Raw genomic sequence first — 18,373 nt, forward strand, 5'->3', positions numbered from 1 at the left:
TAAAGTTGGTGGCATATTTCGCTCACTGATCAGCAGGCCAGAGCTGATCCATGAGCCTGATCCTGCACACATGGCTGGCACAGTGAGCCCAGTGAAAGCAGAAGTCCATCCAGCTGCACAGAGCCAGCATGGATAGAGCCCCATCGAGCCACATGATGGGGAGCCTGGCAGGGGCTCAATCCAGCCCATTTTTGCAGCACATATCTGTGACTCTTGTGGCTCACTAGTGTGCACTGGGACTCCCTCTAGGAATCACCAACCTAGGTGGAGACTCACCCTCCTATCCCTACCCCTTGCCCCCTCCCTTCACATCATACTTTCCCCACAGAGAGGGCAGCAGTGCACTGTTTAGGTGCTGCGGTGGAGACAAATGTCATTTCCTTTTTTTGCAAACCAAAAATCTGTGTTTAAATCACTACTCAGTACACATGTTGGTGACAAAAAAGGAGTTGTCAATCCCCTAATTTCCTCCCCTCACAGCCCTAACATCTGGTCACAGCTCTTGCCCTGGCCAGTTACACCTCTACATCCAGCACACACTTCTCCTGGCTTATCTTCACAAGAGGATGAGCTTGTACTGGAGCTTCATATTAAGAAGCATGATGTAAAGCTTTATTTTATAGTCAGTTCAGGCAGGTATCACCCTGAGCTAGTCTTTGGCTTTAGCGAATATGCCCATGGTAAGATGGACTAACGTGCTGGCTACAGAATTGTTTCAGATTGTCTTACTGAATTTGTCCCCTCACACTTGTGTTTCAGCATGATTTATTTTCCCACTAACATCACAAACTAAGAGACCTACTGCTTGTGAGCAGGGTGAACTGGGATTTATAATTCAGTTCAGGTTTTTTTATGAAGCACCCAAACTTGAAGGTATTTATCAGAAATGAACTTCCACTGCCTCTGACAATCGGCTGTCACTACAGCAGAATAGATCTAAGTTTTTGTTGATTGCTTCCATCTGGAAACACTCAGGCTTAGACATAATAGGCTATTTTTTGTCATTCCTTCACTCTTTTTCCTGCTAAAATGAATTCCAATGGTATTCTCCCTTTACACCGCCTCATCCTCAGCAATTTCTTGTGCTGTTCAAAAGCTGTTCTTTCAGCCCCATTGTTTCCTTCATCTGTTATTAACTCTGGTGCTACCTTTTACAGTAATCCAGGGGAAAAAAATCATTTCTAAGTGTAAGTATCTACAGAGCATTTTAAGAAAGCAAGATTGCTTGAATATCTGCAGTTTGTGGTTTTGATTGGAAGGCTTTGGTGTGGGGAACTTTAATTTTTAGGCTGTATACAAAATCTTTTCTGTATTCAATATGTAAAGTTTTCTTTGATAAAATGCATTAGAAGAACCAAATACTTTAATTAATGATTTAATTATTAATTTTAGGCTTATAAAAATATAGTAATGAAAAAAATACCCATTCCTGACAGTGCTTTATGTAGCATAAGTTAATGCTACACTGATTATTACAACTGAATTCCAAGGGAAGAAAAACTCCATCCAAGTTGTAGAGCTCTGATAGCTGAATTTGTCTGCTCTAGGAATCAGGGACTTCTGATTCAGCTGATTCACATATATACATGCAAGTGTGCATATACCAGCCTCACATTGATGAAGAGCAGAAGAGGGGACTGCTGAAGAGACCAGTGAAATTATATCTATGTTTAAAAGATATCTTTTTGCCTTTTATAACACAATAGAACTGATCTTTGCCAGACTCCTGCAGTGCTTACATAAATGGAAGGACATTGTATCAGACATTCATGCAGATGTGACAGTGGAACTGGAATGCACAGCCTGCTTAATGGCCCCATGTTAAACATTATCATAAAAGTTCTTTTCTTCCCTCCTCTTCCATATAGTTCAGTTTCAGGCTCAGGCCCTGTGTTCTGATCCGTTTAGACAAGATTGCTGAACCCACATGGAGCTCAACAGCATGTAGTCTTACAGTATAGCACAACACAGCACCATGGGCACCCACTTCTCAGATTCCTCCAGGTCCTGGAGAAACCTTTACACATAAGACAGTGCTCAGCTTTGTGACATCTGGGTTTATAAACGGAATTCCCCAGGAGTGTCCTTCCAACTTTCACAGCTGACTCACCACTTGTATTGCAAAGTTGTCAGTCTTGATCATGCCAAAGTCTGCCCATAAACTAGGGACAGCCTCTCGTACAAGTACCTTAAGGTAAGCTTTTTCTTCCTTCTCTCTTAAGCAACAACTGCAATGGCATGGATTGCTACCCACACCCACACCCTTTCCTCAGAGGACATCCCCACTGGTTCTCTGCTGATGAATTTCCTCTAGGCAATCCCAGGTCTCACTGGCCACTACCTCATCCTGTTTGCATGTCATTCTCTTATCTTCAGCAGCTGCTGCAACATCTGCAAATGGATCTGTGATTCAAGGACTGGACTCTTAAGTGACCTCAACACTCATCAACGAGCCATGGTAGAGATCCGAAAATCCAGGGATTGCTGACTATGATATATAGCCTAACTGGCCAAAGCTAGGATGACAGCTGCTTTTGCTTTAACCTGTTACTGGTTGTCATGGAACTGGATGTATAAACTCAAGTCATGCATTTCCACTGACTCCAGTGGATTATGGGGTGCATATACCAGCAGAAGTACCAGTACAGCCCATTCAAAAACCTCCAGCCTTAGCTGTGGCCAATGTCCCAGTGCCTAAGAGAAAGGCAAACACCCCTTTTCCCTAACTCCACAGTCAGTAGCATTCATAACAGGAACATTTTTCAACCGGCAAAATCTCTGGTGCCTGGGATTACCAGGTGTCTTCTATACTACAGGCCATGATATGTCAGAGCTCCATTACCATCATTAGTCAACCATGATGAAACAAGAAATAATGGGATGATCTGCAGCAGGATAAGAAGGAAAGTTAATTTGATCTCTGCCTCTGAGATCAAGGTCAAGATTGAAATTTGATGCCTATTTCAAAGCTGGTATAAGCTACCCATGGTAGCCACAGGATCTCCAGCCTGCAGAAGTTCCATTAAGAATCACTGTGGGGCTGTTAAAAGATTTGTTCTTATTTCAGTGAAATGTTGAAATAAGTTAGGTGGTGTAACACACAGCTGTAGGTAAAAAGATTAATTTCTATTGGCAGGCCCTAGTCACCTGACACAGTGGCATGACATCCTCATCACATGATAGGGCTGCTGCATGCAGAAATCAGTGGCTATGGTAAAGTTTAATAGGTGATGCTGTTTACAAGATAAACATTTAGGGTCTGATTCTGCTATTATTACTCCTTCAGAGCAATACTTTATTCTCCTGGACTCAGTGGGGTGGTTCACAAAGCAGCAAATATTCAGTTTGAGTTGGGGAAGGATCGGGCTGGACAAAGAGAAAGCTAATAGAACCAGGAAAAAACTGTAACATGGGAGGAAAAGCTGAAGATTACTGCATTCTTTTCAATTTAAGAATTCATACCATACCCGTAAATATTGTAGGGTGACCACAGCCACTTGAACAGTAGCAGTTTTCATGGAATATCTTAAATATTTCAACATAATTTTAATCCATGTGTTTTGAAAATATTTTCTATTTGTATTTTATGGGAAATTTATAAATTCATAGATTGCAAAGGGGTGAAGGGACCTAGCCCCCCTGTCCTAGGCAGGAAAGACAGCTGGGGTCAGATCACCCCAGTGAGATGACCATCCAGCCTCCTCTTAAAGATTTTCAGGGTAGGTGATTGCACTACCTCTGCAAGTAGTTTATTCCACAGTCTGGACACCCTGACTGTGAAAGGTTATTCCTGTGTTAAGTCTGAAATGGTCTGCCAGGAGTTTGTGGCCATTACTCCTGGGTTTCCCCAAGGGTGCCCTGGTGAACAGTTGTTCTCTGAGCCCTTGATGTATTCCCCTGATACAGTGGTAAGCTGCTACCAGGTCCCCTCTCAGCCTTCTCCTTTTCAGGCTGAAGAGACTCAACTACCTCAGTCTTTCCTCATGTGGCTTGCCTTGTAAGTATTTGATCATAGGGGTGGCTAACCTCTGGACTGTCTCAAGCTTTTTCCCATCGTGGTTGAAATGTAGCACCCAGAACTGGGTGCAGTACTCCAGCTGTGATCTCACCAAATGGTGTGTTTGTTTGCCTTTCTGTCTCTGCAAAAGGGCAAGACTAGATTGGAAGAACAAAAACAAAACCAAAAAATGAAGAAATATGGCAATTTTGGGGGAAATATACATGCTTTTGTATTTTTTCTTTGTCTTTTTAGAGAGAAGACATTTTTGGACTGACAAATATTGATAAGCCTATCCTGAATTTCTGTATTGCGTGAGATTTCTGTACTGAAAGAGAGAAAGAAAAGGAGATGCAGTAAAAGAGACAATAGTTTTATTGAACTAGCTATAATAACTATGCATGAAGAAAATGAATCAGGATGAAAGTGTTAGAAATGGAATATTGTTAGAAATGGAGTATTGTTAGAAATGCACAGCTTGCATCTTGCACCCGATAAGAAAGAAACACTGCCAAGGACTTTTTTTTCCTTTCCCAGCCTTGCCACAGCTTTTCTTATGCTAAATCGCAGACTCTCCCCCAGCTTCTCCCTAGCCTTTCTCATACAGATTACAGAAACTGGAATTCAACTGACTGTGTCCTTGAAAGGCGGGGGGTTTGAACTCTTGGCGACCTGCTGTAGTTTCTGAGCATGCTTAATTAGCTGATGCATATTTACCTCTCCACCCTGCATACTTAAGTAGTTAATTATACTATACATGTGATGTATGTAGTGATGTAACCACATGTATGCTTGTATGAAACGGAAGTGAGCTGTAAGAGTTCCTGCTTCTGCACACGTGCCCAGGAGGGAGAAGATAAATACTGCCTGCAAAATTCCTTTGTTGGTTCGGAGTAATCTGAGTTCTTGACTCTGCTCTGACCCTATTTGCAAATACACCTTTTGTGCCATCTAATGAGTGTGTGTCTGTGATTTTTGTGGCCTCCAGAGAAACGAACCGCTTTATGCATCAAAAGGATAATAATAATAAAAAAGAGACACAATACTCAGGAAAGGGCTGTTTTTATGTTTATTGTACTGTGAAGGCTGAAAAGAATGTGATTGTTGTCTGATTTTACATGTAACTGAATTTCTAGAATGGATTTTTGACCTAAAGGTGTGTCTCACTGCAACATGCAACTAAAGTCTAATCATGGATTTTTTTAATTATTCCTGTAATGGTTGGGCATTACACTGTTAACAGTTACTACAGGACTTTGGTCTACACTGTGGATATGTTGGCAAAATGCCCTCATGTAAGGAGTGGGAAACGCAGGACTATTTTGCAACATGGGAAACCTGGATTCAAGTTTTTGCTCTATTCCACCCAATGCTTCTGAATCTCAGCATTCTTGAGAGGGAATAGTATCTTCTCACCCCACAAGGATTTTGTGAAGATCTTGGCTACCATGATAACGAGGGCCCAAGGGAGATGAGGACAGTCGAGTTTACTTAGAAGCAGCTCCTAAATACATACAATGCAGTTTTGGAATGCTCTCTAGTGATGGCATTGTCCCATCACAGCATTTTCAAAATGCTTAACACTAGAAGGCACTCTATAGCTCTAACTAAACCCAGTTTTGCAAACTGTCTGATCCTGTGCCCAGCCAAACTAATGTCAGATTTTCTGTTGTTTTCAGGGGTGAAGAATTAGGCCACAATTTTCTGCCTCCCTTATGTACAGGTAAACAATAATGGAACCTGCACACCTTCCTGCCCATGTCCGGTGTACTCAGTTGCCCACCCATACTCAGTGTTTTTTGGGAAAGGAGCCTAACTAGAACCAGGTCTACACTAGAAAAGATTGGCCTGTACACCTACACCAAACACTTCTAGTGGAGATGCAGTATGTTGTTTTCCTGATTTAAATATGTAATCCCAGGGAGAGCGCTTTTATGTTGATATACCTGCATTTATCCTGGAGTTTCTATCAATGCAAAAGTGCAGTAAACATAAAACCGCCACAATCCCAATCAAAGGTCAGATGTCACTGGTAGTCCCTTGATACAAAGGATAACAGTCTTCTGGTAAGTGGGGATGTCATACCTAGATGACTGAAGAGGCTGATCCAAGATTGGCATGTTTGATTACAGAAATGGCAAATAGTTCTGAAAGGAAAGAGTAGATCCTGGTCATGTTGGGTCACAGCTCTTTCCCTTTGTTTCTGTCATCTATCCATCTCCAAAGTTCTCTCAAAATAACTGATTCCTTGTTATGCATTGCAGTGCCATGATGGAGGGTTCAGTGTTTGAGTTTCCCAAGTATTGATGTTAATATTGCATTTCTTCAAATTGCCTTCAAGGTGTCCTTGAATCTCTTTTTTTTGCCTTCCTCTAGACTGGCGAGTTGGCAGTATAGGACACTGATGTTCATTCTTATGTCCTTCCAATTCATGTGGAGAATTTTCTGAAGATATTGATGACAGTAATGTTCTAAAGCTTTCAGGTGTTTCCAATATGTCATCCAAGTTTTATACCCATACAACAGGGTAGGGATGATGTTGCAAGGATGGGGAGAATGGGGGATTAGTGCCACCTGATGCCCATCTAACCCCTGCCTGCCTAGTTCCTGGGCCCTTCCCACTCTGTCGCCTTGAATACCTTCAATGTAAATTTTTGGAGGAATAATGTTGGAAGATGGTCCAGGACCCTAGTGGAATAACGTTCCTGGCCCTCGTACTTTCTCTGAGCACCTATCCTGATTAGGTGCCTTAAGGGCTATGTATGTGGCCTCATACCACCCCAACAGCCATGCCCATGCCTTGCAGGTGTTGCAGTTCAATTATTCTGTTCTTTTAAGGACAAGGTCTTCTCAGCCTCCATCTTCTTTTCTCTTCTCCCTGTCTTTTCTCTTTCCACTTTCCTCTGTGATACCTCTCTGCCAGCCTCTGGGTTCACTTTCTGCCTTGCTCTACGCTCAGCATTGGCCCACTCTGAGCTTAGTCATTGCCCTATTCTGGGCCTATTTCTTGTCCTGTTCTGGACTCAGTTCCTGCCCTGCTCTGGGCTGTCTCTGCCATCCCCTGGGCTCTGTCTTTGCCTTACTCTGGGCTGAGCTTTTGCCCAGCTCTGGGCTCTGTCTTCACCCCTTTCTGGGCACTACCTTCCTTCTGTTCAGGGCACTGCTAGGACCTCCATATCACCGCTAATAGTTCCGCCAAACTGCCAGTTTGGTAAAATGGAAAATCAGGTAAGCACCTCAACTAAACATACCCTGCCCAGAGTAAAATGATAACATAATGGAAAGGTGCACTGTCACTTTAATGAGAGCAGCCCTTGTTACCAGATTTGCCCGCTACTTTGGGGTGTGCTCATTTATTAGGGCTAGGGTGTTGGTAATTCTATCAATGTGCTGCTTGTGTTACTTGTGTTTCTATACGGAGCTGTATCTCTCCTTTCTGCAAGCCCTCACCCCCAATGGAGCTATCTTGCAGGACTCAGTTCATTGGGGCTGGGTTCCTCCAGTCCCCAAATCAGTCATACGCACAAACACACACAGATTAACGTGACACGCCTGACCTGGCCGTGTTGATCAGCATGGACAGGCTGACACCCTCATATGCCAAAAATCAATTCATCAGAGCAACAATAAACTGGAGTCAGACACAAGCACACAGTTAAACAGAATACCTCTGAATCTGGCTGGGTGTCCAGGTAACACCCTCATGGGCCAGCATTCAGTTCATTAGGGCACATCTGAGCCAAACTGGGTCAATCAGCCTGTACAAGCTGATCCCCTTATGCATTTCAAACTCAGCATGTCCCAATCTTTTAGTTTTTTTGATGAGCAGACCCCACAGTATTTCTGGGCTTCACAGGGATCTTTAGCTTAGGTAAGAGGGGCGTTGCTACAGAGCAAGTGGGGAAAGAGAAGTAAAGAAGGTGAAATATACCCAGTTACCACCAGTTTGACTATAAAAGTTATTTATTGCTAAGTAGATGAAATATATATATTGACACTAGTAGTGATATACATGCAAAGGAAAAACAAACACAGTCACAGTATACCCTGGTTTCGCTAAGTATTTGGGGAAACTTAGCTCAAGCTTAACTAATACAGTTCAAGTTCAGAAATCTATGCTTAGAGGGAGGGAAGAGAAAAGAGAGAGAGCTGGGATCTCACAAGTCCAAGGCACTCGGGTTGCAAAGCTGACAGGCTAAAGTTTTCAGCACGATCCTTGAAGGGAGATGATCTGCCTCCTGCAGCCTCTCCAGAAGAAAGTGAGTGGTGTCAGCACCCCTCTGCTGCTTCTTTTTACAGATTTTATACCCTCAGTTTAGTTTCTTTCAAGCATTGTCAATATTGTAAATCAAATTGTTTTGACATTTTTATGGATAGCAGATATCTTTTTTGGTGTTTTCAGAAACAACCTCTCCATTGACAAGGGGTTATCTGAGTGGAACATCCCAGGAACTTGATTGATACTCAGTAAAACACCTACTTGGAGCCAGCTTGACATTTTTATGGATAGCAGATATCTCTCTTGGCGTTTTTAGAAACACCCTTTTAATTGACAAGGGGTTTTTGTATTTTTGCTTGCTGTGAACAAGCCTCAGCTTAGCATGACTTTTTAGATCTTACTATAGTCTTTTAAGGCACTTATGGGAGTGTTCCTAACCTGTTGTGGAGAGGACTTCCACCAGTCGTCTCGGGAAAAGTATGACAACACTTGTGGACAGGGCTCCAACGGGCTGGACGTTGTGATGAACCCTTTACCATTGTTCAAATGTTGCCCATACCCCCTCTGACTCGGTCTATTGCCTCAGCATTCCCTAACCCGGCAACCGAGTTTTAGCCAATTAAGTTTACACAGGCCTCCCATAGTGGGACCGGGGAATGTACGGCCCGAGATGCCTATTAAACTTACTTTTGCTTAGAGTTGTGTGTGTGTATGTGTGTGTGGGGGGGAGTCCTTTGTAAATCCAGATAGAACTGGTCTGATAAATGCTGAGCTGGGTGTAAGGGTCGATTAGCATTTGGAACACAGCTTCCTTATCATGCAGTACTCCCCTGCTTCGTTGATCCCAGAATTTACTGCAGTCTCTGCTTCAGGTTTTCTGTTTAGGTTGGGGGTGGGGGGCGAGTCTTTGTGAGTCAGACAGTCTGTGTCCTGTATCAGGGTTCCCCCAAGAACATGGAGCTGACAGGTAACACCCTGCTTAGGCCCACATACAGCAGAACAGAACTGAGCTGTACCTTTTACCAGTCTAAATCAGCCCTGATCTGGGCAATCAAACCTTCCTCTGGGCAGCCCCACCATGGGTCTCTCACTGCCTGGCTCCTGAGGGTCCAGTTCCCCTGCCAGAACTCCCTAGTAATGATTCTTTCTCCCTGGTGGAGGGTGCTTGGCTTTCTGCAGAGTTTCCTCCATCTGCTGCTTCTCTAGTCCAGCTATTATATCTGCCTGCTACTTACTCTTCTGTGCCTGCTCTTATCTAGTGTTCCTCATTATCACCTGTGTCCAATGACTCACTAGTTCCAGGTCTTAGGCTCTTTTGCATTAATTGATCTGCTGCCCCTCAGCCACTTGTTTACTGACACTGCCACCTTTCTGACAAGCATGCTTCTTCTGTGTAACAGGAGTCCCCAGCTTCCTGTTACAGATGATAACAACCTTATCAATGAGAAATTGAAGATACAGTTTCAAAGATGTCCAAAAGCAGCACTGACAGATTTTATCTCATGTTGAATATCATCATCTATGTTCAGTTTTTGAGTAACGTGTCTGCTTAGGTAGGGAAAATGCTCAACATTCTCCAAAGATTGTCCTCCAATTGCAATATGTGAAGGAGGAGCTGGTTAGTTTGGGCTGGGTTCCTAAAGGATCTTGGTTTTCATGAAGCTGACAGCAAGTCCAAGCATTTTATACAGAAGAAGTCAAAAGTGATGTGAAGCTATTCACCTGAGTGTGCACAAATGACACAGTCATCAGTGTATTGAAGATCAGTAATGGAAGTGTCAGTTTTCTTGGGTTTGGAACAAAATTAGTTCATCTTAAAGAGATTCCCATCAACACAGTACTGGATGCTGAGTGAAAGTCTATTATCAATAAGATGTGGAATAGCTGTGATATACATGGAAAAAAGTGTGTGCATATCACACACCTTTGTTTGATTCCAGTTCCAATAGGGAAGCAGTCCATTTTCAAGCCATTGTCTAATACAGTTGCTGTCATATTGTTGTGAAGAAGTCTGATAATAATAACAAATTTTGACAGGCATCCAAATATCATCAGGATCTTCCATACGGCCTCTTTGTCGATTGACCCAAAGGCTTTACTTAGTCAATTAAAGCCATGTACAGATCTTAGTGTTGCTTATGGAATTTCTCCTGCAGCTGTCAATGTACCTTTGAGTGGTCTAAAACTGCACTGGGATTCAGATTTTCCTCACAAGGAAAGCAACTCTAAAGATGGACTGGGATCTTCCCAGTTATGGTCAGGAGTACAATATCATGATTGCTGAAAGCCAATCTGCCTTATTTCTTGAATATAGCAATGATCCTGACATCTCTCAAGTTACTGAAAATCTGCTTATGTTTCCATATTTTCATAATAATTATGTGTAGTTGGTGAGGGAACTTTTTTTCACCTTCGTTATAAATTTCAGCAGATATTCCATGAGGATCACATGCTTTGTTGTTCTTTATCTATGTAACAGGATCTGCTGCTATCAGCAGGAGTGACACCTCCTTAAGGCCATTCTAATCCAACCCCTTCCACTTTGGTCTCTCTCTAAGTATACCCTGGCCTCTCCTGCCACACCTTTATTGTTATTATTAACTTTGGGAGTTTGCCTCCAGAGAACCAGAAAGTGATCCTGGATGCCCTGCCCCACACCATTTCTTGGGCTTTGATAGCCCCCTCCTGGTTCACTACAATCAGCAGCCTGCCAAATCAACAATAATCTAAATCTTGCTCAGCCACCAGCCTGCAGGTCAAATGCAGCCCATAGAGCCTTGGCATCTGGCCCGCAGAACTCCCATGGGTCAGGAACTTTGGCAGTAAGGGAGCAGTGGCAATTAATATTGCCCCCCATCACTGCTGCCAAAATCCCAAGCCCTGCAAGCTGGGCCATGTCCCCTTCCCCCATATGGCCAGACTGGGGCCAGGCCATGATTCCTTCCTTCCATGTGGCTGTGTTGGGTCCAGGCCACACCCCTTTTTCCCCATTGGACTAGGCTATGCCCCTTCCCACCCCACCCCACCCATGAGGCTGAGCTACACCCCCTTCCCTCTACCCAGCCAAGCTGGTCCTGGGTCATACCTACTTCCTCCTAAGGGACCGGGCCATGCCCTATCCCACCATGCAGCTGCATCAGAGTTCGGTCATACTCCCTACCACCTCCACATGGGTGGATTTGGGCCAAGCTGCCCCATGCCTCCTCTGTATGGCTGGATGGGGTCCTGCCATACCCCTGGATTAGGACCACCAGCCAGATCCAGCCCATGGAGGAGCTAGGCACTGTCCATCCATCCCACTGAGAACAAGAGTGAGCACCATTGATCTATGGCCCTCAATGGGGAATCTTCAGTGGCCTCTTTTCTTCCCCTTAAGCCAATCCCATACCTCACAGCTTAAACAGCAACATAAAGCAAAATCCAAACACAATCAAGCACAGCTGGGGTGCCTTTCTTTAAATTCTTCCCAGGTGTTCTACTCAGTTCTTCTGGCTTCTCCCAGGGAGGGCCTTCCTGGATCTGTTCATACTTCCTCCAGTCTCCTGTATTGCTTCTTTCCTTAGCACAGGAAGATCCTTCAGCTAGCATCTTCTGATGTCTTTCTTGAGGCTCTTCCAGTGATCAATGGTATCAAGATCATCAGAGAAGTTAGAGAGTTCTCACTGAGGTTATGCTAGAATTGATCACTTTTAGCACGGTCTTTCAAGCACTAGATATTGAACCTCTGCCTTGGCTGTTTCTTTTGTTTACATTACTTTGGGACAATACGAATGGACATAACAGAACATATCAAACAATGATCCATTCTGCAGTTGTCTGCATTAGTCAGAGCTCTGATAATATGGACTTTGTGATGGTCCTGTGCATGCACTCTGACGCAGCCAATTAGGAGTCACTTTTCCATAGGGGTGTATCCATGATGTCCATTTGCTGCTCTGGTGAATTAAGGAGTTTGTGATGACAAGATCACTTTCCAAACACTTGCTTAGGAGAAAAATGCAATTTGAATTGACTTCCCTCACTCCTTCCTTTCTGAGCATTCCTTTCCATAACTCCAAGTCTCTGCCCGCTTTAGCACTGAAATCACCCAAAAGAATTATCTTATCTTCTTTGGGGACAAAGGACAGGACCTGGTTGAGTTTAAAATAGAATTCTTTTTGTTTCGTCATCTGCATCAAAGATTGGGGCTTAATTACTGATGGCTATTGCATGTTGTCTGTTGGTCAGTTGAAGATGAAGGTTATGAGATGCTCACTGATGCTAACTTAACATTGCAGTATCTAACAACTTTGGTCTTGATAGTAAAGCCAGCATTGTGGATGTCTGTCTTTTTTGGCTTTTCCTTTCCAAAAAAAAAAAGGTGTGGCCACTACCATGCTCTGTGAGATGCTCCTCTCCTGTATATCTGGTCTCACCAAGTGCAGCCAAGTGAATATCAAACCATGCAAGTTCTCTGGCTCTGAATGCTATCCTTTGCTCCCATTAGTCACTGTTAAGGTTGTCCTGAGAGTGTGGACATTCCAGGTTGCAAACTTTATTACTTGATTTGGACCGCAGATAGAGTGATACCACTGTATATAGTTTTTGAGTCTGGTGAAATGAGACAGACTGTGTTTAGGATATCTTTTCCAGCCCTGTCCCCATATGGGGTGAGCAGGCCTAAATAGGCCTACGTCTGCCTCAGTTCAAGGTACAAAATAGCCATCATACAATTATTGCCTCCCTGTGGTCTGACTAAGGGCTTATCATAATCATTTGCCCCCATTTCCCCTCATTCAACCCAATAGGACTTGCTATTGATGGAACTTGCCTGTATCTTCTTTTAACATGTCATTTAGCCAGAATCCTTAATGAATTGAATTGAATTGAATTGAATTGAATTGAATATAGGGATATCATTGTGCATCAGGAACATGATACTTTCTGGACAACAACTGCCACACCGCAGCTCCAGGTGCACAACCCCACTCAGGACGACATGCCAGGGATGGCACCAGCCACTGCGACAAGCTTCAACTCCTCCTCAGAGGCAGCAACTTCCTAGGCAATCAGGCACCATGCCCCTGCACCCCAGGACACCAGTGGGAGCTGCACCTCATTGCCATCACCCAGGCCCCCACACCTACCCCTGAGCTGCACACCTGGAGCCAGGGGCCCCATATAGGGGTCAGCCCTCCCCTCTACTCTCCTCCCTGCCCCTGATCTGCCCCCCACCTGGCTTAGCTCCCTGCTGCTCCAAAGAATTCCCTGCCACAGCATGCAGAGAGGTGGGAGGCAGTGCAGAATTTTACTGAGTAGCCAGCACGCTCCCAGCTAGGCATCCAGGGGCCTGTCACATCCACAGGAACTCATTGATGGAAATGGTGATCTCCTCTTCAGCCATGGGGTTCAAGCACTAATAGACTGGGCACAGATACCCTTCCAGGCAGTGACACACTTTGCAGGGAAGCAAGGGCTTGACAGGGAAGCAAACTGCCCAGGCTGCAGTAGGAGAAGGTGGGGGGAAGATGTTCCAGAGCATCCATGGCAGCTACTATGAGGAGCCCACCCTGGTGCAACCTAGGTAGGGGATTGGGATGACAGGCTGCCAGTGGCAAGCACTAAACAGGCTGCCTGCCCCCGTGGAGGAGGCTTCACCAGTGGTTGCTTATGGCAGGGCCCGCCTGGGCACTTTACCATGGTCCCTGGGCACCTGTGCACACATGATTCCCAATCTGGGACCAGGAAGTGCATGTTCCCTTGGTATAGTGCATTGGGACAAGGGGCCATCTCATGGGTGGTCCTCATTAGCCCACCCACCTGTCTAGGGCAGTCCATCCACCTGCCTTTCCTGTCATGCCTTTGATGTCACTTTGGAAGTTATTTATAGGTGGGAAGCTTCCCATTTACTGCCTGATGCCAAGGGCATAATACACTACTCTGTACTGCCCCTACACCATGTCCCATGGAGTGACAGCAAAAGCAATCGCTCCCCACACTGAGGCCCTGGGGGAACCACACACCCAGCAGTGGGGGCCAAGGCACTGTCTGTGAGAGGTGCTGGCAGACCACCTCTTCCTGCACCCCTCACTGTACGGCATCTGGCCAGCTGTCCATTAACCCCAGGGCCACTGAGCAAGCCCAACATCACACTCACTATGGACAGTTTTCAGCAAAAGTCTTTATTTCCCTCCACAAACACAGACTCCCACCTAACCTCTCTCCCTAACCACAGACCCCACCACCAACCCTACTACCCAACACCAATAAAGCACCCTTTTCCATGTGCAAACTATTTACATTGTGCTGTGTGCCCTCCCTGGGTGGGGGACAGTTGGGTGGAGCCACCTACAGGGTGGATCCCAGAGACAGGCCCCCAGCACCCTGTCCTCTGGCTGCACCACTGCAGGTGTCAATGCTCCATTAAGGCTGGCAGGTAGGGGACTCACCTGAGGATAAAGGTAGACACTGGTCTACCTTATGGAGGAAGAGACTCCTGTCACTTGTTCATGCATGTTTCCAGGCAGAGTACCACTGGGTGGCATCCATTGGCTCCTGGGATGCCTTTAAGGACTGGTGGGTGCAGCCTGGGGGGCTCTGCTCAGTATCCCCCCCAGGTGCATTTATTTTCATGTTTTGATCCTTTAACCCACACAATATTCCTATCCTCCTTTTTTCATTAGTTGTCCCAAGAATTTAGTAGTACCATTCCATTAGCGCCACATGAGGTTCCTAATTAGCCATGTGGGCCTTAGGGCCCATGGTATGAGAGTTACAAATAGACAGGAGCTTCTGGGGATGGGTGTGTATGTGGTGAGCTTTACTGACACCCCAGTCTCCTTCCCCTTCTGTGGGCAGAGGGAGACCCTGGCACATATGACCCTCACATGCACCAGGTTGCAGCCCCTCCACCTCCACTTCCAGAACCTTTTCCTGAGGTTCTGGATGAACCTTACCCCCCATATTTTTATTTTTGGACTCACCATCAGTGGCCGCACCAAGTCCGAGGACTTCCTGGTCAACCCCCTTCTGGCCCTGGCCATGTGCACCCTATATGTGACCAGGAAGGAAGCTCTGGCCAGGAAGGTGGGTAAACAAATCAGCAGGGCTGAAGTGCTAGACTTCAGAAAGGCTAACTTCAGTGTGCTCAGGGGATTAGTTAGTGAGATGTTAAAGTTCAAAACCATTGGCAAAATGGGAGTCCAGGAAGGGTGGTCGTTCTTCCAGGGAGCGATCATACAGGTGCAGAAGGAAACAACCCCATTGCACATAAAAGGGGGCAAAGGGACCAAGAAACCCTCTTGGCTGAACAGGGAAGTCCAGGAAAGCCTATGGGCAAAGAAAGAGGTATACAGGCTGTGGAAACAGGGAGTAGCTACCAAGGAGGAGTATACCTCCCTGGCTCACACTTGCACGGAATCAGGAAGTCCAAAGCAGGATTAGAACTTAGGGGGTGGGGGTGACAAAAATTAAGGACAACAAAAAGTCTTTCAGGTATACAGGGAGCAAAAGGAAGGCTCCGGGTAGCACAGAATCCCTACAAGATAAACTAGGGCAATTGGTAACAGAGAGGGGGGACAAATCTGAGCTTTTCAATGAGTTCTTTGCATCTGTATTACTAGACACAGGCCAAGACAAGTCTCCCAGTTGGATCATAGATAGATACAGGAGGAACACCAGCCCACAAACTGTTAGCACAGACTTAGTGAAGGGGCACTTGGAGGGACTAGATGTGTTCAAATCAGCCAAGTCCAGATGATCTTCATCCAAGTGTGCTGAAGGAATTGGCCAGTGTCATAGCAGAGCCACTGGTACAGCTGTTTAAGCACTCATGGTACTCCAGTCTGGTCCCAGAGGACTGGCAAAGGTCCAATGTGGTCCCTATTTTCAAGAAGAGGAGGGGGGAGGAACCAGGAACCTATAGGCCAGTTAGTCTCACCTCTATCCTTGGGAAAACTCTGGAATAAATCATTAAGGATCACATTTGTGTCAGCCCAGCAGGGGAAGTAATGCTGAAAGGAAATCAACATGGGTTCATTGCAGGTAGATCCTGCCTGACTAACTTTGTTTCTTTTTATGGCCTGGTCACAAAATGCTTAAATGCAGGAGTTGAGGTAGATGTCATCTACCTAGACTTTAAGATACGGTATCTCATTCTGTTCTCATAAATAAACTGACAGGCTGTAGATGATTACACGGTCAGGTGGGTGGCAAATTGGTTTAGGGGTCACACCCAGAGAGTGGTGGTGGATGGGTCAATATCGACCAAATTATGGGCCAAAGTTAACACACCAGAGGGTAGGGAATTGATTCAGGTTGATCTGGACAGATTGGAAAAATTGGCAGAATGAAATAGGATGCAGTTCAACAAAGACAAGTGTAAAGCGCTGCACCTGGGCAAAAAGAATTACCAACACACTTATAGGGTAGGGGATAACCTTCTCTGCAGCGGAAAGGGTTATTGGAGTCATAGTTTCATAGTCTCATAGTTGGTAGGGTCAGAAGGGACCTGAGCAGATCATTGAGTCCGACCCCCTGCCATGGCAGGAAAGAGTACTGGAGTCAAACAACCCCAGCAAGGTGTACATCTAGCCTCCTCTTAAAGACCCCAGGGTAGAAGCCAGCACCATTTTGCTTGGAAGTTGGGTCCAGCTCCTAGCTGCCCTAACAGTGAAGTAGTGCCTCCTGATATCTAGCCTAAATCTACCCTCTGCCAGCTTGTGACCGTTATTCCTGGTCACTCGTGGCAGTGCTCAGGGGAACAGGGACTTCCCCAGTGCCTGCTGGTCCCCTCTGACTAGTTTGTAACAGGCCACTAGATCCCCCCTCAGCCTTCTCTTGTGGAGGCTGAACAGTTTCAGGTCCCATAGCCTCTCCTCGTAGGGTCTGCCCTGCTGCCCCCTGATCATGCGAGTGGCCCTCCTTGTCCAAGTCACTGATGAAGATGTTGAACAGTGCGGGCCTGAGGACCAAGCCCTGGGGGACCCCACTGCCCACATCCCTCCAGGTCGAAAATGACTCATCCACCACCACTCTCCGGGTGCAGCCCTCCAGCCAGTTGGCGACCCATTTAACTGTGTGGGTGTCAACACCACAGTCCCCCAGTTTCTTAATGAGAATGGGGTGAGAGGAGTTGACTCCAAGATGAACATAAGTCATCAATGTGACAAAGCGATCAACAAGGCTAACTACACTTTATCATGCATTATCAGATGCATGATGAACAGGCCCGGGGAGGTGATGCTTCCCTTCTATGTGGCACTGGTCAGGCTGCAGTTGGAGTACTGCATCCAGTTTTGGGTGCCACACTTCAAGAGGGATGCAGAAAATCTTGAAAGGGTTCAGAAGAGGGCCACTCATATGGTTAGAGGCTTTCAGGCAAGGCCCTACAAGAAGAGACTGAGGGACATCTCAGTCTCTTCATCCATTGCAAGAGAAGGTTTAGAGGTGGTCTTCTGGCTGCCTATAAATTCATCAGGAGAGGGCATTAGGGAATAGGAGAGGCTTTATGTACTAGGGCATCCCCTGGAGTAACTAGGAATAATCACCTGCAAGACACACTAGGAAATCTGGTCATCACACCAGATGACAAAAGCTAATCTATTTAACAACTGCTTCGCCTCCATTTTCCTGAGCAGGGACAGGATTAGTTCCCCACCAGGACCCCCTCAGGCCCCAGAGAAGGCACACCCAGGCCAAGGGTCAGTAAGGATCTAGTCAGGGAACTTCTGGAGGGACTGGATGTATTTTAAATCAGCTGGTCCAGATGATCTCCACCCCACAGTGCTGAGGGAATTAGCTGAGGTCATTGCAGGACCCCTGGCATGGCTTTATGAACACTCGTGGTGCTCTGATGTGGTGCCAAAGGACTGGAAGAGAGTCAACATGGTTCCCATCTTCAAAAAAGGGAGGAAGGAGGACCCAGGAAACTATAGGCCAGTTAGTTTTACCTCGATCCTGAGTAAGCTTTTTGAGAAAATTATCCTTTCACATGTCCATGAGGGGTCAGTGGGGGAGATTATGCTTAGGGGCAACCAACATGGGTTCATTAGAGACAGGTCCTGTCAGAACAACCTGGTGGCCTTCTATGACCAGGTCACAAAATCCTTGGATGCAGGGTTAGCAGTGGACATAGTGTTTCTGGACTTTAGGAAGGCCTTCGACACTATCTCTCCCCC

This window comes from Crocodylus siamensis, chromosome 3, assembly GCF_052110815.1.
Source record: "Crocodylus siamensis isolate JL-2025a chromosome 3, ASM5211081v1, whole genome shotgun sequence".
Classification (NCBI taxonomy): Eukaryota; Metazoa; Chordata; order Crocodylia; family Crocodylidae; genus Crocodylus; species Crocodylus siamensis.